Below are 22,940 nucleotides of genomic sequence, written 5' to 3'. Positions count from 1 at the left end.
CCCACAGGACTGTGAAAAACCAGTGCCCTGAACCAAGAAAAAGTTTTCTCTTCCAGCAGCTGGGAAGCCCTGTGCTTTTGGCCCCCACTTGCCAAGGTGGTGTTCTGCACTCAGGACAGGGAGTCCGGGATCACTGGCTTAGCATGTGTATTTAATCCCCCAAACAGTTCACTCGTAACATCCCCCATCTGTTCAACAAAATTATTTTCATCAAAATCTTGAAATAAAATTAAAAATAGCGTGGTCAGAAAAGCCAGTGAAAATTTCAGAGACAGTGAAAATGCTCCTTTACTACACTTTGTATGTATAATTTGTCAGTTAAAAAAAATAAATACTGTATGTGCATAAAAGGAATAAAGCACTTTTGATTCAAGAATTTTATCTCCAAATTAGGGTTTGAACTTTGATCCTTTCTTTACAAGAAGCTATAATATTATTTTCTATAAAGAAACTAAGAACTTCTAAGTAAATTTTAATAAATTCAAAACATCGGCAAAAAATACAAGTCAGATAATTATGAAATTATATCATTGTGGTGATTATTTACTGGATTCATTCTTTCATTTAAAAGCAATCATAATTGCAAAAGAAGAGCACATTTCAATTTTAAAGATATTGTTCACATTCAGTAAGATATTTCACATATGAACTAAAATTTACACTTAACAAAAACATGCTACCCCAGGTGTAGTAATGTCATTGTTTCATATTTCAGAGATAACACTCAAAATGCTCCCAGAGAATGACAGAAAGGATGTAACTCAAATTCAGTTTCTTTATCTTTTACAATGATTGTTTACCTTAAATCTAGTGTTTAAATGCAGGAATGTGCAGTACAACGGAGTCCAGGAAACAGACCCCGCGTGATGTAAGCTCAGATGATTCCAAGCCTTTATGAACTGGTTCATGAAATAAAAGTGTGTAGCTTATTCCCACAAAGCTAGGAATTCTCCGAATTCACTTTCATATAAAATATAATGTATATTGAAGGAAGCATAATAAAAATGTGCTGATCCGAAGCTTACACAGAGCATTAAAACCCAACAATAACCACGGCTGTTGCTTCAAATTTAGATCATCAAAAACTTGTTTCAGGGAAGATATGTTATCTTGACATTATTTAGAATCAGGAGTACATGGTGGTAATGGAAAGCAAATCCCATTTTAACTGGTTTGATAATTGTTTTTAAATTCTTCACTCATTTACCCACCCTGTTGCTGGCATCCGTGTGGACCTCTCTCATGGCCCCCCACCTTATATCTCTCTGCATTATTCTCTGCCCATGACCCCAGCCTTGGGGATATCTCAGTGGGGGCAGCTCTGAGCATCTGCCATAATCATGACCAGAGTAAGGAGGGCAGGAAGTGGGCAGGAGTCACATTATGGAGGCGCTACTCTCTATGAAGCCCACCACTAGGCATTTCCACTCAAAATGGCTCCTTCCTGCTTCCCAAAACTGCTCACACAAGGGCTTCTAATCCCACTATCTGGAAATGAGGAAAAACAGACAACATGAAGCTCCGTGGCTTGTCCATGGCACAAATAGCAGAAAATGGATTAGAACCCAGCCGAACCTAGGGACAAGGCTCAGGTTACCCCCTAAAAGTGAGTCCCACAGATTCTGTGGAACCCCTAAGAACATGACCTAGAATTCCTTGACTTTGCACAGATGCAGAGAAGATATGCTAAGAGTCCCACTGCTCTAGTTAGAATAAGCTTACCCCTCCCAAATTCAAGGAAATTGCGTTTTGAACATCATTGAACCACTAACCCTATGCCAACAAAGGTCTTGCATTTAATTCGAGGTGGTAGAGAAAATTTACCCGAGTTTCTGGACCTTTTTCCTTTTTGTTTCTCTTCTTTTCACTTCTCTTTTCTTTCCTTCTTCCTTTCTTTCTTTCTCACTGTCTCTCTCTCTCCCTTTGCCTTTCTTTCTTTCCTTTTTCTTCCTTTTTAAATGTACTTTCTTACCAAGCTTTGTATCTTGAGTAAAATTGCTGGAGCTATCACATTAAGTTCCAGAGAATTTCTCAGTGGGGACCTTGCATTTAACACATAGCTCCAAAGAGTTGATGGATCTTTTTAATGTCCTCTTTATTAGTAACACTTAGGGGGAACATCTTACGTCTCTCTTTCTTCTTCCTCCTACATTAAAAAGATGGTAATGTCACTCTCCATATGTCCTGAGTATGGCTGAGGTCTTGCCTATTGGTTAGTATTGATTAGTATTCCTTTATACTTGGCATAATATTCTCCCTAAAGGGTGCATATTGCAATTTCCAGAATCAGGTCACAGAAAGCTTTGGCTCACAGAAGTCTAGGAGTTGACAAAACAGAACCTGTAATCATAGTCTCTCTTCTCCTTTCCACTTCCAGGGAGAGCTATTTTGTCTCTTATTGTCTTACCCTTGAGTCTGACCAGGAACAACAAATAAAACACTGGCCACTTCAGACTCCTGGGAGAAGGGCTCCTCCCCACTCACTACCAGAACAAGGATGGTCTAGTGGGAGCTAACGTGCACAGATATGTACACGGGGCCTGGCACACAGCAGAGCCTTCTCTGAGTTTTGTCTCCTGGAGCAACACCCTTGAGAGATTTCATAGCAAAGAGACTGGTGAGTGAGGAACGGGGAGAGTAGTGGAAGGTTTCTTTTCCTTCCATATACCAGAAGGATGGGCTGTACCATTATTTTCCTCTTTACTAGCTTACCTATTCAAAAACACATTGGTGGTACCTTGATGGTTCAGATGCTTAAGCATCTGCCTTCGGCACAGGTCATGATCCCAGGGTCCTGGGATCAAACCCCGCTTCTCCCTCTCCCTCTACTATTCCCCCTGCTTGTGCTCTCTTGATCTGTCAAATAAATAAAATCTTTAAAACAAAAACAAAACGCTTTGGAGGGAAGCAAATGTCTTCAGAAAAACAAAAGCATATCAATTTGGATTAGGTTCAGCTCCATATAGCAGAAGCACAAATAAGTGACTTAAAAATATACATGTTCATTTTCCACATGTAGAAGTGGTCCTGAAGTGGGCAGCCCAGGGCTGTAACAGCAGCTCCACAGTCATCCGGGACCCAGACACTTTCTACCATTCTTCTCCATCAGACTTAGCAGGTGCCTTGCATCTTTAAGGTCACCTCATGATTCAAGATGGCTATCGAAATGCCAGCCACCATCTTTACTTTATGTGACAGAAAAGGGAGGTTAGAAAAAGGGCAAAAAGAAACCTCTCCCAGCTGAGGCAGCATTCTTAAACATTTCTAGAAGCCCAATCAACAACTTCAACTCACAGGAGACTCAGGAAATGCAACTCTCTATCTAGGCACATCACCACCCAGAATAAATGCAAAGCTCTACTAGTGAGGAAAAGGGGAGACTCAGTGTTGAGATGGCATCTAGCTGTCTCTGCTACAAGCCAGGTGCCTGTTCCCAACCTAATAGTTTTGTATACATTACCTGCTTCTTCCTCAAAACATTTCTACTGGTCTTAGGCCAGTAGAGTTAGGGAAGTCTTAGGAATTATCAAGCCAACAACCCAATTTTATTTTAATGAACACGGGAATGGAGCTTTGGCATTTATAGAACTTCCCAAAAATATCATTTATTTCTCGACCCCGCCCCCCACCTTGAGGTAAAAAGCATTCTTAACTTGATTTTTCAGAGGAGGAAATGAAGATCTTGAAAGATTTAAGTGATTGGTTCAAAGCCAGGTAGCTAATTAGAGGAAAATTGGTACTAGCATTCAGATCTCTGACACCTGGCCCCACATTTTTCCATGTCTTTTTTTTTTTAAAAGATTTTATTTATTTATTTATTTTTCAGAGAGAGTGAGCACAGGCAGACAGAGTGGCAGGCAGAGACAGAGGGAGAAGCAGGCGGGACTCAATCCCAGGATGCTAGGATCATGACCTGAGCTGAAGGCAGCTACTTAACCAATTGAGCCACCCACGCGTCCCTCCATGTCTTTTTAAAAAGAAATTTCAAATACAGAAAAGTTCAGAGAATATTACAAATGTCTAGCCACAACTCAGAATTAACAAATGTTGAATTTTTGTCATTTTGCTTGAGAATTTTTTTCTTTTAGATTAAAAAAAAAATTAGACAGTTGAAATCCATTTTGTACCCCGAGGGCTCCCCAGAGATAATCAATATCAATTTGGTGGGTATTTTCCTGGTCCATACCTTTCCATTTTAACTTCTGATAAGCATGCATAAATAAGTTATTTTTGTAGTTTTATTTTTCACCCAACTTTTTTTTTTTTTTTAAATTTGACAGTGAGAGAGAGAAAGTGCACACAAGCAGGAGGAGTGGCAGGCAGAGGGAGAAGCAGGCTTCCCGCTGAACAGGGAGCCCAATGCGGGGCTGGATCCCAGAACCTTGGGATCATGACTTGAGCCGAAGGCAGACACTTAACTGACTGAGCCACCTAGGCGTCCCTCACCCAATATATTTTTTGAACTCTATCTAGGTTAATGCATAAAGTTCAGTCATTTTAATTGCTATGTGATATTCTGTTATATAAACATACAGTGCATTCTATTTATTCATTTCCATTTTCCTGCTATATATATTGAGTGCTTACTCAATAAGGATATGAGGAAGTGTTTTAGGAGTTTTTTGTATTAGTTTCTTTAATCTTCATAACAAATCCATGAGGAAGGGTTGTTATAACCCCAGTATTGTACACAACAATGAAACTAGAAGAACAGACTAGGAATTTGCCCAAGGTTTCACAGCCAATATGCAATAGATCCAGAGTTCAACCCCAGAGGAGTTAAATCCAGAGCCCCTACCCATGACTTCTAGTCTCTTTACTTTGGCCTACTACTCAAGCATCTTTACTAGTACAACCACCTCTGTTGTGCAGAAACTATCCCCAGAGCCCTGCCATCACCTGGTAGAAGTCAGCATGAGTTTCTGGCCAGCATGTGTTCTGACTGATTTGTGCCCGTATCTACTTTATGGCTATTTTGAAAAGCATGCCATTCTAAATTGACTAGACACTTAAGTTGTTTTCAATTCTTCACGCTGCAAATAAGAGAACCTAGAAATAGACATGCTGAGACATAGATTATATGCCTCAAAGGTTTTATTAAAAACTATTGATTGCTCTTGATCATTGGTTATACTAATGAACTAATAAACTATACTAATATGCTAATGTAATTCATGTATTCTTCATGAATATTATATACTATCAATCTTCTTAATTTTGCCAGATTGTTGGGTATAAAGTGGTATCTCCTTCTTTATTTGCATTTTGCTGATTACTTGTAAGGTAGGGAAGGGTTTTTTTTTTTTAATATGTTTATTAACCATTTAGGTTTAGTCTGATTTGAATTACCTTTCTCTTCTCTTTGCTCATTTTCAAAGTAGCTTCTATTTTCTTTTAAGTATTTCCTTTTTTAAAATATGGTTTGGACATTCATCTTCGGGCCATTATATCTGGTACGAATCCTCCATACCACTTCTTACCTCCGGCCCCATCTCTGTCTTCTGTCATGTAAGAGTTTTTAATTCAATATAGTCAAATCTATAAATCTTGTTCTTTATAAGATATAATTTTGCAACTTTGAAGAAAACCTCACTTTTGAAGAAATTCTCTGTTTACTTCTAATTGCTTTATAACTGTGTTTCTTGAATTTGTTTTTCTGTATGGAATGGGAAAGGAATCTAGCTGAACTTTTTTCTACTTGGAAATAATTCCAATACCATTAATTTATTAAGTTACCTTTTCCCCACTGATTTTTTAGTACCACTTCTAACATAAATGACCAATGTCTGTATATACACCAATCTGTTTCTCAGTTTATTATACTGTTTCACTGACCTATTTCTCTATTCTCAATTTTCTTTCAGTTTAATTCTCTGACTTAAAAATAATGCATGTCTGAGCCTAATACATTCTATCTACTCTTGTAATTTTTATGGTCCTGATGCTGAACACAAGCCTGAAAATTTAGAAACTGCCTTACAGTTCTTTAGGAAGGTAAGCTAGAAGGCATATGGTCTCTTGGTTTCCACATTGGAGATTCCACTTGCACTGGTGAAGGATCTGGGTATTTGGAGTACTGTAGAAGGAAAAATAAATTCTAAGGATAATGAGGAAGAAGGAATGAGTCTTGATTTCTGCATCCTCAGAGATACCCCACTATTGATACACATTCTCTAACATCTTCCAAGTAAATCTCAATGACCACACATCATTCATAAACATCATTCTTATTAATTTAGGTGGACCAGATAACCCAGTTTTTTAAAATGACAAATATAAAAAAAAAAAACTTGGAAAAAAAAGTCATTTCCAGAGTTTAGAGAACAAATTTTTAAATTACATTGCTTTTTGTAAATGACTATCCAAATTATATAATGATCTATAGTTCAGAGTATTTTCCAGGGTTTGGCTGTCTATATATTTATGGCATACAATCTGACTTGGAAAAGTTCCCCTCAAGCATGGTTACAAACACTGTATACAGAATGTGGATTGATGTCCTGCACAAAACACTGAAGTAAAAAGGGTAGAAAAGAAATAGATCCTTCATAGCAGTCCTGAGATTGGCCATAGCAGGGTCTCTCCTCTGCCTGAGAAACCCAACCCAGGCCTACGGTGGGGAGTGGAGGTGGAAGTGTGAAGGATGGGGCCAGGCCAGGAACTGGCATCTCACGAGTCTAGCTTACAACCATCACCTCAACCCAACCATAATGGTTAAAAACATGATCATATTCTTAGTTAATGTTAAGATCATAGGCAGGCCTGATAAAAATCTTTTTAAATTCAAACCACCAGCTTTATTTTTCATATTCTATAAACCACAAAGTACCTGATCTGTAGAATTTTAAAGCTCCTGCAAAAGACTCCTGCGTGGCAGCTTCAAGAATAAGCCACAGTCCAACCAGAATATTGTTTTCAGTATCAGAATGTATTTTTCCAGGCAACTTGTCTTTCATGGGCCAGTGGAAGGTGGGGGTGAGGGGTGTGGGGAGAAGCAATTTCTAAAGACATGCTAACTTTCTGGTTCTGTTGGTGGTTGCTTAAGAAAAGACAGGATACTAATTGCATGAGCCAACATTCAAAATTCAGTCTGTATTTTCTGATCATATCTCCCTTCACCCTCCCCCTCCTCCCTTTCCTACCCCTGTCTTTCCTCAAATGAAATTCTGTCGAAGTGAAGAAAGATCATTTTTAATCGTTTAAGGAAATTTGAGGATATTTCTGATTTGTACCCTCTAATTTCTATAATCAAAATGATATATTCCTCAGTTTAAATTTAAATAAAAAAGCAGCCACTATATACCCAAGGATATTTACCTTAAAAACTTTTTTTCTCCTGTATTAGAGCTGACACGGCTCTTTTCATCTTCACCAAACAAAACAATTGGTTTTAAAAAGGAGAATAATCCAGGCTACTCATTTGTTCAAAGCAAGAAGTTGAACAGAGGATGAAATGAGAACTCTGTCCCTGTCTTAGAACTAAATGGAGCCTCCCTGGGACATTGTTCTCCGGATCCCTGTCTGGGACCATGTTTTAGGTAAAGCTGTGTTTTAACAAGATTCTCCTTTTTCATCTAGTAATAAACCATGTTGGACAGAGTCCAACACTAAAATGCCATGCATTGAATTATGCATAATAGTGGGTCATGTTTATGCAGGGCCCTACTGCAATTGTTCATAAATTTTTACTTCTTTTTATTCCATTGCTTCACATGCAGGCTTGGTTGGCATGCTTACATCAGTTGCTCTGTTTTTCTTGCTTTGTTGTGGTTGTATGTTTTAATGAAAACCCTTCCTCCTCAAAGACATCCAGCTCTCTGCCAAACCTATGGAATCTATAGATTTTTCTCCCTGGTACATAAAATAAGAGCTCTGATTCAACTGGCCAACAAACACATTTGCTAAATGAGACTTTCCTCAAATGTCACTCTTGCAGGCAACAGGTATTTCTTGAGCACCTCGGGCTCTAGGCGTTGTGCTTGTCCATGAACATCACAGGGGATGAAGCTGATGTACGGAGTCCCTGCCTGTGTGGTGGGTGTGATCCAAGGGGAAGACAGTGACAAGTAAATATCTAATCGCCCGTGGTGTTCAGTCAGGGGAGGAAAAAGCAGGATACTCTGAGAGAGAATAATGCAGTGGAGAGGACTGCTCCTTTGCCACGGTAGCTGAAGTAGACCTCTTGGAAGCAGAACATTTAAACCAAGTCCTCAAAGATGAGGAGGACCCACCATTCCAAAGGGGAGAGGGGGCGGGAAACCTGTTGGGAGAAGAGCAGCAGATGAGAGAAGGTCCTACAGAGTGCTTAGCCCATCTTTTCGGCCATCTTGGCTCATTCACCCCCTGGCCAGCCTTGCAGGGCCAGTCCAGTCCTTCTGTCCGCAAGAAGCCTTCCTGCCCAGCCAGAATGCACGAGACTCTGTCCTCTCCGGCCTCCTCCGGCACTTCATCTGTTTCCCATGACTTCCCACTTAACCATATGCCAGGTTATATTGTCCTCAGATGGTTCCTGTGGTTAAACTTGTCTCCTCAACAAGTTTTGTAAACCCACTGAGGACAGAGGGGAGTGCGACCCTTTGCACCCCACCCCACGTCCGCTGCAGCACTGGAGCGGAACTGACGCGGACTGCATTGAAATGGGCTGGAGATGTTTGGCCTGGCGGGGCAGGTGAACAGCCGTGGCTAAGCTGCTTTTCTATCTGCATCTGCTCACATTAGACAAAATGCAAATAGATAGGCCCCCATCTCTCTCTGTTCTATTTAGCATTTATATGACACCTTTCAGCACAGAGAAATGAGTAAGTGGAACCAGAAGTGGCTATTCCATGTGCTCATCCCCCAGCCCGGCTGCAGCCAGGCATCTGGTCCCCACCTGCCCCCCACACGCCCCTCCTCCCCAGAGGGGCATGCTGCAGGCACCAGTGCTCTGCTTTCAGCAGGGCTCTTCCCACTGAGCCGCATGCTGTTGAAAGAATGCATTGTCTGGGCTAAAGGGAGAACGGCGGGTAGCACGTTACAAATCTGAGCTGTTAAGTGATAAATGAGCAATGAAAAGCGTCCTGACATCATTAAGGTGTTCCCAAACACGCTCTCTGCTCAGCCTCGCCCTCGCACAACCTCATGAAGACAGAGTGGCTTGTAGGGTGACCAGAGCCTGGCCAAGGAGTCACCAAACTGGGTCATTCTGACCCCATGGGGTTTTTCTACATTCCGCCGGTTGGAAACATAGGCACTTACAGAAACTGCTAGACTTGCTTCTCCATAAACCTTCTTGGAGGCACGGCTCACCTCAACCATATAAAAATGAATTTGTCTTGCCCCTGCTCACAGTACTCCCAGAGTCTGAAGCAGTCCTTCAACAGTACCTCCCACCTCCACGTTCGGGAAGCCCTGGTCCCAGGCCGCAGGGCATGCGCGTCTTGACTGGCCACTCTGTAGAAGCCACACCACATCCTCCTGCCCACCATCCCCCCACCCCAGGACCCAGTACGGACAGGCCATCGGGACAGACTGCCTGCTGGGGGACAAAACAGCTGATCCAACTTTTTTGAGATGAAATTTGCCAGGGCCAGAAAGGGCATCCCCTTAAAAATCCTTTAAAGAGCATCTTAACCCTTGCAGTACCTGCTGGGGGGCTAAAAGCTACCCCTGTCCTCTGATTCACTAATGCTGTAGAATTCTAAGTTTCTAGAGAAGAACTCGGTACTGGTTCACAAAAGCAGTGTGGGGGAGGAGAGGGTCGATTTCTTTTCCTCATGGCTCTGCCACCCCTGATTTGCTTGCAGGGATCTCACGACCATTGGTGTAGAAGAAGGTATATAATTCTATAATAACGTAGGGTGACAATATGGAAAAAAAATGTTGGTTCCATCGCTTGCCAGCTATGTGATGTTGGGCAACTCACTTGAGCATCTTGCTTTCCCTATCTGTAAACTAGGGGGAAATGGCACCCATCACATAAAGCACGAAGGAAGAAGGATCAAACAATGCCAAAAGTTACATGTTGAGCACAGGATCTGACACACAGAAGGGGATTAGCAAATATTTACTGTTCATTGAGACCTAGTCAATGTATCTCATAAGGGATTATGTGCTTTATCTGGTCCTCTAATTTCGTCCTACAACTCTCGAAGATAAGGCCTGTATTTATAATCACTATGCTATCCTTCTCACCTTGTTTCCCTGGGAGAAATAATTTCATGTCGGTGGCTATCCCTGTCTGCAGTTTCCCCTTGAAAAATTGCTCCAGGATGGGTACTTCCTAAGGGGAAGCTTTCTCTATTAGGTAGACAGGAGGGGAAACATAAGGGCAAGCCTTGACCCACCATTACCAAGAAATCAACTGTGGAAATGAGTCATCTTTCTCTCGCCACTGGGCTGGACTTGGTGATTAATGGGAGACATTTAAGATAATATACTTTCTTGTTCTAGTTTTGATAATTCAAGCTCTTAGAAATGTGAGCCCGGAGGATAAAGAAAAAAGCACAAAGTCGAACAATATTCTCTTTCTAGTTGCTTGCTTTTAAAAAACTCAGTGCCTTTCTGCCAAAATTTACAGAATCACCTATTTCTTGTCTATGTCACATTGCTTTCCTTTTTTCCCTCCTCACCTCCAAAAGGAAATGAGTTCCAGCCAAAATGGTTATCATAGATCCCCAGCACAAACAGTTTCCAAGTTACCAAACGAGACAGAGGAACAATTGATCTTACTGGCACAGGCCAATGATGGGAGATAAGGGAGTAACATGTGGGCCCAAGCAGCTATTGTTGTTGCGTTGTTTTATTTTTTTCAAAGCATGAGTGTACAGACTCTGCTGGCCTGAGCCCTTCTGATTCTTGGGAAAGGAAAGATACCTCAGCTGGAGTCTCCCCAGAGCCAGGGTCCTCAACATTAAGTCCATCCTTACCACTCAGCAGAGCATCATGACCCACCTTATGAAATGGGCTCTGAGGTCCAGCCACCAAGAGCACCCTTTGGCCTCAAATGTCACCCCCAGAGTGAGGCCACAAGAGTGATCATGAATGACATTTACTGAGCACTTTCCTCAGAGTTAAAAGGGCTTCTAAACCTTTCATTTAAATATCAAAAGAGAGGCCATTAAAAGGGGACTTGAAATTTCTCCTTTATGAGGATGAGGAAGCCCTAAGACACTGTGAGTCTCACCTTCAGTGGTACAGCTGGGAAGTGGTAGAGCCAGAAAAGAGCCCAGGTCTTGTCTCAGACCCTAAGCATGCTGCTTGGAAATGAGGAGAGGGAAAAGGGAGGCCCGGGAAGTGAGGAAAAAGAAGGAGAGCAAGACCTGAGCAAGACCTGAAATGAAGATTCCCTACTCGGTGTGGCCTTGACGTCTGCTCAAGACAGTAGGGCTTCCATGGTGAGCCAAAGGCTGTCCACTGACTTCTGCTCCCCGGTACACACCCTCTGGCCAGACAACCCTCTTTACCCATGCACTCTGGTGCCAAGCCCTCGGAAACTGCCGCAGCCTCTATGTGACAGAGGTGCCAGAGTTTGTTAAGCCGAGAGGAATCAATAAACTCACCGGAAAGCGGGGGCACAGTCCAAGGGGTATCCTGCCATGACGTCTACTCCCCATAGGAACTTCCTGAGCATCTGCCATGCTGCAGCCCTGCTACCGGTGTCCATGCCAGTTCCCTCAGTGCTGGTCACATGGCCTGTGAAACAGGGACATGTGCATTGCCCTGATTTTGCAGAGAAGGAAAGTGAAGCAGAGACAGGTTTAGCAGTTCATGCATGGTTTGGAAACAGTGGAGCCGGTCTGGGGAAAGGGCTTAGGTAGTAGTCTATGTTCAGCGCACTTCCGGCGCCATCTGGTGCGCTGCCACAATGGAGAGCTACATGACTGGGTTCCTAGGTGGCTCAGGTCATGATCTCAGGGGCCTGGGATCGAGCCCTGCTTCTGGCTCCCTGCTCTGCGGGGAGCCTGCTTGTGCTCTCTGTCTCTCTCGTCCCCAAACAAATAAAGTCTTAAAAACCTTAAAACAAAAACAAAAAAACTACTTGGCCGAGCCAGCACAATGATCCTGTGAGCCTATCATCACATAAGTTCTTGCACCGTGAACTATTCCCCATGAAAGTTTTATGTCTGTAATCAGAGTATTCCAACAGTGGTAAGGTCACACGGGAACAAGGTCTTTCTTTTTTTTAATTAATATATAATGTATTATTTATTTCAGGGGTACAGGTCTGTGAATCGTCAGTCTAGAAACAAGGTCTTGGAGTAACTCAGAATCTGTTCTTTCAGTACTAGCCCCAAGGGCTGTACTGAGTAGATACTCAGTACAGTTGAGGCCTTCTGACTCAGATTGTGCACAGCAGTTGCACACTTTCATCTTCAAGGCAGGTTTCACATCAACTCTTCCATTTATTCTATGAAGTCAGTATTACTATCCTTGCTTTCATTTTATAGATGAGGAAACCCAGGGAGAGAAAAAAGCCAGGGACACATAACTGGTGAACAGTAGAGCTTTGGATTGAAAACAGTCTGACTCCAGAGCATGGTCTCATTGACTGTGATACACTGGCAGGGGGGTGGTGGTGGGGGACAATATAAACAGAAAGATGGAGAAAAATAGAGAAATCCAAGTTAGAGTGGTTTTCTAGGACTGCTGTATCCAAGTACCATAGATTGGGTGGCTTAAACCACAGAAACTTATTGTCTCACAGATTTAGAGACCAGAGGCCAGAGATCAAGGTCCTTTGATCTTGCAGGGTCAAAGTTGTCAGTCCTTTCTTTACAGGCTGTGAGGAAGAATCAATTCCAGGTCTCTCAGCCGCTCCTGGCAGTGTGCTGGAAGTCTTGGGCATTCCTTGGCATGTGGAAACATCTCTCTGATCTCTGCCTTTATCTTCCACATGGATACCTTCCTGTGTTTGGGTCTGCCTTCAAACTTCCCCTTTTACAAGGATACCAGTCACTGAATTCGGGCCCATGCTCAAGACCTTATTATAACTGGATTACCTCTATAAGGACCCCATAGAGGAACAAAGTTTGCCACTCTCAACTGTGTGTCTTTGTCACATGGACTATTTTGTGCTGATGACTTTTCTTCTTAATTAACATAAAATGTATTATTAGCCCCAGGGGTACAGGTCTGTGAATCTCCAGGTTTACACACTTTACAGCACTTACTGTATGTGCTGGTTACTTTTAAGAAACAAAAGGCTCAGGAAGAAACTTGGACTTTCCTCCTAACTGCCTGAAAGAATTGAGATGGAGGAGCTGCTGCAGGAAGGGAGCTCTCACCGCTGATATCAGTACAGTATATCGTGAGCAGCCTACAGGGAGGAACTGAGCAAAGTCTGTTGGTGAAAATTCCTCTCTAGGTCCCAGCAAACATTTGTTCACCAAACATTTACTCTTTTTCATCCTCCTGCAGGCTGTCTTCCTTCCCAAACCGCTACCCCCTTCTCTCCCTAGCTCTGAATGGCATACCAGCCTCAACTACCTGACTGCCTCTGGGCCTCATTTTCTTATGGAGACCCCGTACATACAGAATTAAGTTTTATTTTCTCCTGTTAATCTGTTTAATGACCATTGCATTCTCAGAGCAGCCAGGGTAACCCTGAAGGACAGAGAAAATTTTTTCCTTTCCAACAACCCTATCTCCAAATAAAGGCATGTTCTGAGGTACTGGCAGTAGGACTTCAATATAGGAATGTGGGCAGGGGGGCACAATTCAGCACGTGACACAAGCTAAGGCCCGTGCGGCCTGAAGGCTAATAAGCCCGAACTCCACAGGAATGGGGAAGGAGAGAATCCCTGAGAGAGGAGACTCAGAGCTGCCTGGAGAACAGCTTAGTGTCTCCAGAGGAGGGTGGGTCAAACTTCAGCAGAGGCTGGGGCAGGAAAGGCCAGGCTCAGGGTTTCTCTGGCACCAAGAAGGAGTGCTCCTGGATGGGTTACCAGTTTTTCCTGACATTGCCTCAAGCCCTCCTTGCACAACCCTCTCATCAATGAAAGCCAATAAAGTTTATAAAAAAAAAAAAGAAAGAAAGAAACAAAACCAAAAAACCCTAAACAACAACAACAAAAAACCACATACAAAAAAAGAGTAACTTTAGGTTGTCTGTGGAAAGCCTCAAAAAATGTCAACAAGTGCTGAGTCAGGAAATTCTCCCCTAATAGCTTTTGTTGGAAACATTTAACATTTCAACTTTATCTCTTCTTTTCTTTCAGACAGCTCCTCAGAAGTATTCAAAAGCAACAATACCATCATTCAGAACTTCTGGCTCCCTGAGGACTAGACCTGAGCCATGGCCAGCAAACACCCTTTAGAATCAGACCAGTGGACCAGGCAAACACTCTAAGGAGCTGCTTTTCTTCAGCCCTTCTGAGCTGGGGGAAAGAAGGACCCCACGTCTGATACACCAGTGACCGTTGCCATCTGGCCACCGAAGAGAGTGTCCCCTCTATAGGGACTGCTTAGCGTCCAGACGCACACCAAGACCTGAGGTATCATCTTTGGCAGTGGGCAGGAAATACCAAGGAACTTCCTTCATGGGCCCTTGGATGCCCCCCAGAGACTCATGGTCACCCTCACGTCATAGGACAAGAAAGAGTTCAGGTAAGGAAGGAGCACAACCCTTGCTTATTTCAGCTTTCCTCACACCTCAGTCTCCATGTGTGCTATCTCTGCTTCCCTGTGCCAGTGGCCACACTATGACTGTTAGCTCCCTGAGCACCTCCATGATCTTCGCCATCGTGACTCACCTAAGCAGGGTGGCTATCTTTTTCTGAACCAAACAAGCCAACAAGGGCAATAGCAGAAGTTGTGAGTAAAAGCCAGGAGAGACTATCCAGAGGGAATGGAAGTACAGCAATTTCATGTGGCCTAAGCGGGTTGCTGCCTTAATTAATATGTGCCCATCTTTCACACCATCTTTCTGGTCAAAGAAGAGGTGTTTTTTAGTGTAGAGCCTGGGTGGCTCAGTGGGTTAAAGCCCCTGCCTTCGGCTCAGGTCATGATCCCAGGGTCCTGGGATCGAGCCCCGCATTGGGCTCTCTGCTCAGCAGGAAGCCTGCTTCCTCCTCTCTCTCTGTCTCTCTGCCTGCTTCTCTGCCTACTTGTGATCTCTGTCTGTCAAATAAATAAATAAAATCTTAAAAAAAAAAAAAGCAAGGAAAATAGAGGCACGTTGCCCTCCCACGTGTAGTGCCCAAAGGCATCAGTCTACTCCTGAAAGTGGAGTCACAGACTTCCAGAACGGCGTCCAGTAGGCCTCACATGAAAAGTGCATCCTTCCAAACAACTTGGGTGGAATCAATGAGCCCACTGTTCTCAAGCGTGAGCTGAGGAATAGCATGTCCAGGACAAAAGAGGAGTTGGTACCAAAGGTAATCTTTTGTCACACAATCACCCTGCTAGAATAAATAATGCATCGTCGTACATTGATTAGTATATTAATTATCCAAATATTGTGAAATCCTTATCCCCATATATAAGATCTGAAGGAAGAAGCTGAGCCAGCCACCTTTGCCCTTTTCAGCACAAGCATTAAACATTGCTGAAGACACAGCAGCAAGGGCCACACTCACCCTCCAGACACAGACCTGGGATCACAGCCCAGCAGTCCCTGAAGGAGCCACTCCAAGAAAGGCTGGGGAGACTGAGTCGCAGGCATCACCCCTGCAAACCTGAGAATGTTCACATTTCTCAGCCTGCGCCATGTTTTTACATTCGTTGCCCAGTAGAGGACGGGCACGGAAAGAAGTATGTGCTGGGCCTGTGCTCTCATGCATTTCCTCACGCCAGGAACAGGTACCATCATTCTTATCTTACAGATGACATTAAAAGAAGAAAAGTGACTCAAAGACTCAAAGACCAAATTATCAGGGTAATAACCCTTTTCCTTGCAAAAGGACGTTCAAGTCAGATTCAAAGCCAAGGCAAAGGGTAAGGAGTTTGGTGTTAGGAGATTGTGAGCACAGAATCTCTGGCATAGAACCAGCCCAGTGAACTCATTGGGATATGAAAGGAGACCAGTTTATCCTTAGCCCAACTCAAGCTCTCTTTAGATGCCCTCCGCACCCCCACACAGCATCCTGGGTTTACGCTAGAGCTTTCTGAGCTGCTCCTGCCTATAGAACAAGTTGCACTGTGACACTTAAAAGCTTTTCGGGTACTAAAAAAAATCCTGTCTAAGTCAAAAGTTCTCTCTCCCTCTAGACTGAAGCTTTTTCCTTTCTGCAACTGAGGACTGACTCCCCTTGGATCAGAAATTACAAGGGACCTGAGAATGTCCTTCCGCTTTTTTAACCACATTATTTTCCTCCCCACTTCTGGGTCTTTGTGAGTCAGAGTAGAATGGGGGTGGGAGGGGCTACAAGGTGTTTAGGGGTTTTGCTTGGTGATACTCTCAGCAGTGATTTCTTGACCCTGAATGTTCTCTGTGCCACGGGCATTCAAATGTTATTTATGAGAACCCATACAGGAGACCTCCTCCCTACACACTTTTGGGTTACGACTAAAGAACCCTCTGGCTGACCTTTGAGGAATACCCCAGCTCCTTCCTGGCTAGCTTCCCACTTCTGCCCCTTATGCTCACAGGAAGACCTCTGGCTCAGGGTCCTCTGAAGGCACAGGTGTATCCATATGGCCCAAAGAAAGCTCACAGATGCTTGCCGTACCAACTGGCAGGGGCAAGGGCTGCCCACAGCCATCTTGTCTCCTTACTGTGCTTGCTTGCTGTGCTAGGTTACTCCAGCACTTCAGAGTGCCCCACGCAAGCTTTAGGCTTTAGATTCACATCTCCCAGCTCTGACAGACTTTCTTGGGGAACTACAAACCTCTCGCAAGGTGCTGGGTGAACCTCTTCTTTTCCTGTAACTCAAAGCCAGATAGCCAGAGGGCAAGGGTCCGTCTTCTCTTCCTGCAGGCGCCCTGATCTCCTTGAGGCAGGCTCACCACTAACCCTGCAGGGCCCAAGGCAGGAGTCCAGATGGAGGTCCACATGCAGATACCCAAATAGTTAAGAGTTAGAAATCTAGCTAACAATACTGTGAAATAAAGTGCCTTCTAGCCTCCTACCTTGACAAATACACCTTCCCCATGGCCTGCAAGATCAGTTTGAATTTAGAATTCTCAGTCCCCTTGGAATTTAAATCTGTGAGATGTGTTCCTCCCATCCTCAGACCCTGGACCCCAGCAGGCCCTGGAAGGCGTTCTAGGAGAAGTAGATATCTGGAATGTGGTGGAGAGGGGCTTCAGGAGGACATGTCCCCTAATGCCACAGCTTGCCTGCTCCATGGGGAGGATGCTGGAGGAATTCCTGAATACTTTCTCTAAAACATAGAGGTCAGAATGGGGACTCCACAATAGGGTGGTTCCAATGAGTATTTTCTCAGCCTTCCCTCACCAGACTAGAGGGCATGCCATGGGAAGGGGCAGGCAAAGACAGCAGTCCTATCCCCCAAAGGCCTTCAGCAACCTCCTCCAGGACTCCCCTTTCTATGGACGTGCTCGTAGAGACTGCTCGAGATGATGCAGGAGAAGGGCAAAAGGCCCATCTGGCCACCTCTGAGGGAGGTGGTGGGAGATACTCTGCAGTAACTCGAGTGCTCCCACCAGGTGATGGAGACCAGTCTTTGCTTCTTGTCCTCAGCTTTGAGGCTTTAGCTACAGTCCTGAGACAGCCAGCCAGCCCCATCAGGTTACAGAATAGACAGGCACATAGTACTAATGTGACATGGATTTTCAGCTAAGCAGGAGTGTTTCACACGCCTACAGTTTAACACCGTGTGAGGTGGGGAAAGAAAAAGCATGGTTCACAGATGGGCAGCTTGAAAACCAGACTCTATTCTGTGACAGAAATAGATTTATGGAAATGTGTCTGCAGTGAGGAAGGAGACACCAAGTCCCTGCTGAAGGAAACTCCACAAGGACTTTGGGAGAGAAATGTGCTGTTTCCTTCAACTGAGAGCAACTGGTGGTGTGCCGAGGCCTCCAGCTGGGAGATCACTACCCTGACATCACAACACTCCTTAGAACTACCATCCCCACCACGGAGTGTCCTCACTTCTTCTTAGTGCCATCACTTCCATCCAGAACCCAGCCTCCCTGGCCTCTTCTTCCCACAGCTGGGATCACCTGGCCCACTGAGATCCATAGACTCAACCCCGCTCTGGTCTCTGGTCAAGGAGGAGTTAAGGATGTTAGCCTAGTACCTCGGAACACAGGAGGGCACAGAGAAAATAGAACTTGTCAGGAACTGGAGCACCTAGATTTCAGTTGTGATCTGGCTATTTATTATTATAAATGTTTTAGATGTCAGTGAATTTTCGAGGCTTCATCTGGAAATGGGGGCTGTGAAGAATATCTGCTTGCCCACTTCAGTGGAAGTTGGTAGATCCAGTAGTGTCATTTGGAAAGTATAAGTTCTGAGTTATTAGTGGTACGAGATAAGGCTTTGGGTAGGAGTGTGGTGGTCTTTATCTCTTAGAACCATGGCTCTGCCTTAACTAGAAGACCAAATAATGACAAGAATCTTGTGGGATTCATACAGAAGGAGAAATCTGTAATCCTACTGAGGGCCTACTACTACCACTGCTCCTACTCCAACTGGCCCCTCCCAGCTCAGCCATGTTCCTGATGATTGCCACACTAACCACAACAGACACAATGTCGTCCTAACCTACACCTGGCAAACACCCCTGAGAGAGCCCGCTGCCATTCCCCTCATGCCTGCAACATCCATTCCAGTCTAAACGGAGTCGAGCTCTGTCAGAGGCCTCTGAATGGACACTGATGTCATTCCTCCCTCCCGGGGGGAAAGCCCTTTTGGCTGTTCCTTACTGAGCGCACCAGCCTTGTGCTGGCCTTGGCTCTCTTACCCTGGGCCAGCATGGAACTATTTGTTTTACCCATATCTGTCACTCTGTTTCTGACACCCAGTGTGGATCTCACCAAAGCAGCCGGGCTAACCTGGCTCAATACAATGATCTTTAAGCAGGTTACTCCAGGACATGGCGAAGAAAGGACTTTCCTGTGTAATTCACTAAAAGTATGAACTCTGGGCATCCCTTCACCTTCCGAGTTCCCGAGATACTGAGATAAAAGAATCTGCTGGGCTTGCTGCACAGGCTTATCCTCAGGTTCAAATAAGGTCTATGTGAAAATGAGTAGAAGAAGACATGTAATAGTAATTCTTGTATTACTATTACATGTGTAATAGTACACGTGTAACATGTCATAGTAATTCTTGTGACAGCTGTCCTCACATTGCTTCTTTATTCTCTTCCCCAGCCTACAGAGACTGTGGACTTTCAGCCCTTCCCCTCTCAGCCATCCCACTCAGAGCCCAAGAGCTCATCGACTCCTCATTCTACTGGGCATCCCTGCAGTGAGACAGTTCCCGTGGACACCAAGCTGACACCACCCTCACAGGTAGGATGCCCGCTATCTCAGCCTCTTTGAAGCACCCTACCAATGCCAAATGAGAGTGGGGTGGATCTCAGGGCTGGGCCCTGGTGACTGGTCCCACAGGCACAGTCATACTCCAGCTGCCCTAATTGTGAGCAGTCAGGCCCATGGCAGGGCCTCCCCACAGCTAGGCAGAGTGCCTCCTCCACCTGTGTCCACTCCCGTTCTGCTTCCTGGGGGGGAAGATGGCAAACAAGTCCACCAGGACAGGCCAAGCTGCCAAGATAGCAGCTACTGTATATATATGAGGGAGCAGAGCCTAGGCAGGGCCGTTGTTCCCCTCCCATAAGGCTCTAATGGGCCATGCTGAGGGTAAACTCCCAAGGACAATGCCGTTTCTGCCTGTGTGGACAACCCTTGGCAGGAAAGAAACCTTTGGAAGGTTCCAACTCAATGCTTCTGGAGTCTGGGCTTTTTTCCTTATCCTCATCTTTCCCACACAAGAAAAGGGGATGCTGGGCCAGCTCTGAAAATCTGGCCTGATTTTGGTATAAAGGGGTTTATTCCCAACTGCCGGAGTGCCAGTGGTGCTGGAGAGGCTGAGGATAAAAGGATGGAACTGGTTATCATTTGAGAAAACCCAGAGGGCAGTGACAATCAAGATTAAACTGGGCAGCTGTGCTGGCAGAGATGGGGGGTGCAGGAGGGGGGCTGACTTGCAGGCCACCGTGATCCAGAGTTTTAAAACTTTTACAGACATTTGTCTTTACTCCTCATAATAGCTGCGGGGAGAGAAAGAGTGAGAGTTTAATATGTCTATCCTTGCCAATCTTTATTTCCTCCTGACAAACCACCCCCACTGCTGCCCACCGTGCCTAGAAGAGCCCCCGGGTGTCAACTGGGGCCAAGTGGTGGTTCATGGAAAGCAGCTGGAGCCCTTGCCCCAGCTGACGCTCATTTCACGCAAAGAACCTTGGGAGGTGTTTAAACGGGAGCCAAGAGGCTGACTCTAGGGCTGACGGTAGGCGTGGTGAGAGTGTGCTGGGGTGGAAGGAGCAGCGAGAGGTCCAAAACCAGAGAACCGGGACTGGAAGAGCAGCGAAGGAAAGGGCCAAAGAACGTAAGCAGAGAGAAAGTGCAGAGCCTGCCCTCAGAGTAAAGACTGAGTAGAGGAGGGAAAGGAGGAAGATCAAGGGATGAGGAAAGAAAGAGCTAGGACAGGAGGAAGGGAAAAAATAAGAGAAAGGCTGTGGGGGAGAGGAATTAAAAAGAAATATGTGATGGAACGCTTCCTTGGGTGGCTTGGTCCTTAAGCATCTGCTTTCAGTTCAGGTCATGGTCCCAGAGTCCTGGTATTGAGCCCCGTATGGGGTCCCTGCTCCCTGGGAAGCCTGCTTCTCCCTCTCCCACTCCCCCTGCTTGTGTTCCTGCTCTTTTTCTGTCAAATAAGTGAAATCTTAAAAAAATAAAAATAAAAAATAAGAGAAACAGGTGAGGAAGGGAGAAATCCCCAAATGATAAATGAATGAGTCTTGTAAAAGGCTTCGTTGTGCAAATTAAAACTAAAAATCTCTGTCCAAAACATGAAATCACATGTTGACTGAGTTCCTAATGCAACCTCCCAAAACAGGGCTGATCTGCACCACCCTGAAAATGAGCTCTGCCTTCAACTGTGCCCCTAGAGGCCTCATGTGTCACCAGAACCCTAGGGCCCTCCTCCCTGTCTGCGTTAGAATTTCCAGGGAAACTTGTTAAAAGCACCCGGGCCTGGGCTCCTGCTTGGAGCACTGAATTCAACTCTGGGGAAGGGCTCCCCTGGCAAGACTTAGCACTCCTAGGTGATTCCATTGTCAGGTGATTCCAGTGCACCATAGTTTAAAATCATGAATCAAACTTGGGACATTGAGCTCTAGGAAGGTAAAGCTGGCTTTCTGGCCTTCCCAGATAATCTTGTTCTAGGGGAAAATGCGCTGAGATCTTAACTCCAGATGTCAGGCACACAGCAGCCCCCTCAGCTTGTGTCTTACCCACCCACACACTACAAAGCTTAGTCAGTGAGGATGGGGAACAAAGCAGCCTGCAGAGCTTCCCCCCTGCTCCGCACCCCCACTCCGCCTGGGACCCATTTGTAGGCCATTCAGTCCCATGGAGGAGGACATTTCATAACTTGTTTACAACTTAGGGGGTTTTATTCGAGCTGGGTTCAAGCTGACCAGAAAGGGGGAAGGAAACGTGTCAACAATAACATGGAAGGAGCTCTATAAGAAACTGCAGAGTCTTCAAGTTAATAAATAAAGAAGACACATGCCTGGAAACGGAGTTGAAATGTGGCTTAACAATTCCATACTCGGAAACTTGCTGAGCCAAAATGTCAGAGAAGCTTGTTCTCAAAACTTCGTTAACGTGTGTCAGAGCCGCCAGACAGAACGAGATCATCTCAGTCAAACAAATACCGTCATTTCTCCTGGGGAAACAGAAAGGAGTCCCAGTGTGTACGCTAAGTTCTACAACCTGGGGGGGTCCCAAAGGGATTTCTCGGGAACCTTCTGTGGCCCTCACTCCCCACTTGTGGGCCCACCACTGCAGGGGTCAGTCCCAGTCCCACTTCCTACGGATCCCTCAAACATAGGCACCTGGGAAGTAGGATGCGGCTTGTGAAAAACACCCGGGGAAACAGTTGGCAGCAACACAAAGCTTCGTAAAATCCTTAAAGCCAACAAGACAGAACAGAACAGACCAGAGGGTACAGCCAAAAACCTGTCGTTTCTTCACCTCTTCCAGCATCACACAATAGCAAGTCAATCAAATAATTGAATTACATAAGCAATAGCCAAGGGAGGACTTGCTACAAGGAGCCAGTGTCGGGGGGCAAAGTGGGTCTCTTGAATTCCCTTCCAACAAGACTCCCAGTCTATAAATGGGCTCTGGGTCCAGTGGTTGGGCTGATGAGCCACTGGGACTGCACAAAAGAGACTCCAGCATCCTCGGAGAGGTTTTCCCCCCACCGAGACTGCCTGGTTGTTAAGAAGCAACTGGTGTGAGAGATGATGTGGAGGCCTATGCCTGGGTCTCCCTCCCTCTTACTCTATTAGGATTAAAATTTTGATACCTAAATTCCATGAATTCCTTTGTGAGCCAGGCTCTGCAGTTACCAGGATTGAGACTTCCATCAGGTACCCCAGAATGGGGGTCGATAGAGGGACATGGAGCAAGGAAGGTGGTACTCAGCCAGGGTACAATCGGGACAAGCTCAGGATACAGGGTAGCTCCAGGGATCTGGTCGTCTTGTCCTCACAGGACAGGCTGCTGTTCCCATCACAGGCACTCCACCAAACCCTCTTCCCCTCCTATAGCTTCTGTGGTGACCTCAGCCATGAATTTCATGCTTTGCATCTACTCACGGCTTCTGTTCCTTGGGGCTTCTGCTTACTTGTCCCTTCTCTGTGCCCTTTGGTTTCTGTACAACTCTAGAATCTTGCATTCAAGGAGTCCCTCTAAGATGGAGGGGCTGATGAAGTCAGTTAATGACTACACTGTATGGAGGTTTCTTACTGTGCAGA

At 45.2% G+C, this 22,940-nt stretch overlaps 1 long non-coding RNA gene across 4 annotated transcripts in view; it reads left to right on the top strand.

Annotated features, from left to right (window-relative positions):
- LOC116586249 overlaps positions 1–22,940 on the top strand; it is a 365,761-nt gene that overhangs the window by 238,566 nt on the left and 104,255 nt on the right. For all 4 annotated transcript variants that reach the window (XR_004283950.1, XR_004283952.1, XR_004283951.1 and 1 more), the window contains 2 exons: positions 14,211–14,586; positions 19,264–19,404. This is a non-coding gene — a long non-coding RNA (uncharacterized LOC116586249). The remainder of the gene's footprint in view (positions 1–14,210; positions 14,587–19,263; positions 19,405–22,940) is intronic.

This window comes from Mustela erminea, chromosome 3 (assembly GCF_009829155.1).
Source record: "Mustela erminea isolate mMusErm1 chromosome 3, mMusErm1.Pri, whole genome shotgun sequence".
Taxonomy (NCBI): Eukaryota; Metazoa; Chordata; class Mammalia; order Carnivora; family Mustelidae; genus Mustela; species Mustela erminea.
Note: the sequence above shows the minus strand (reverse complement) of the source record. Positions and strands in the feature narration are given on the sequence as shown.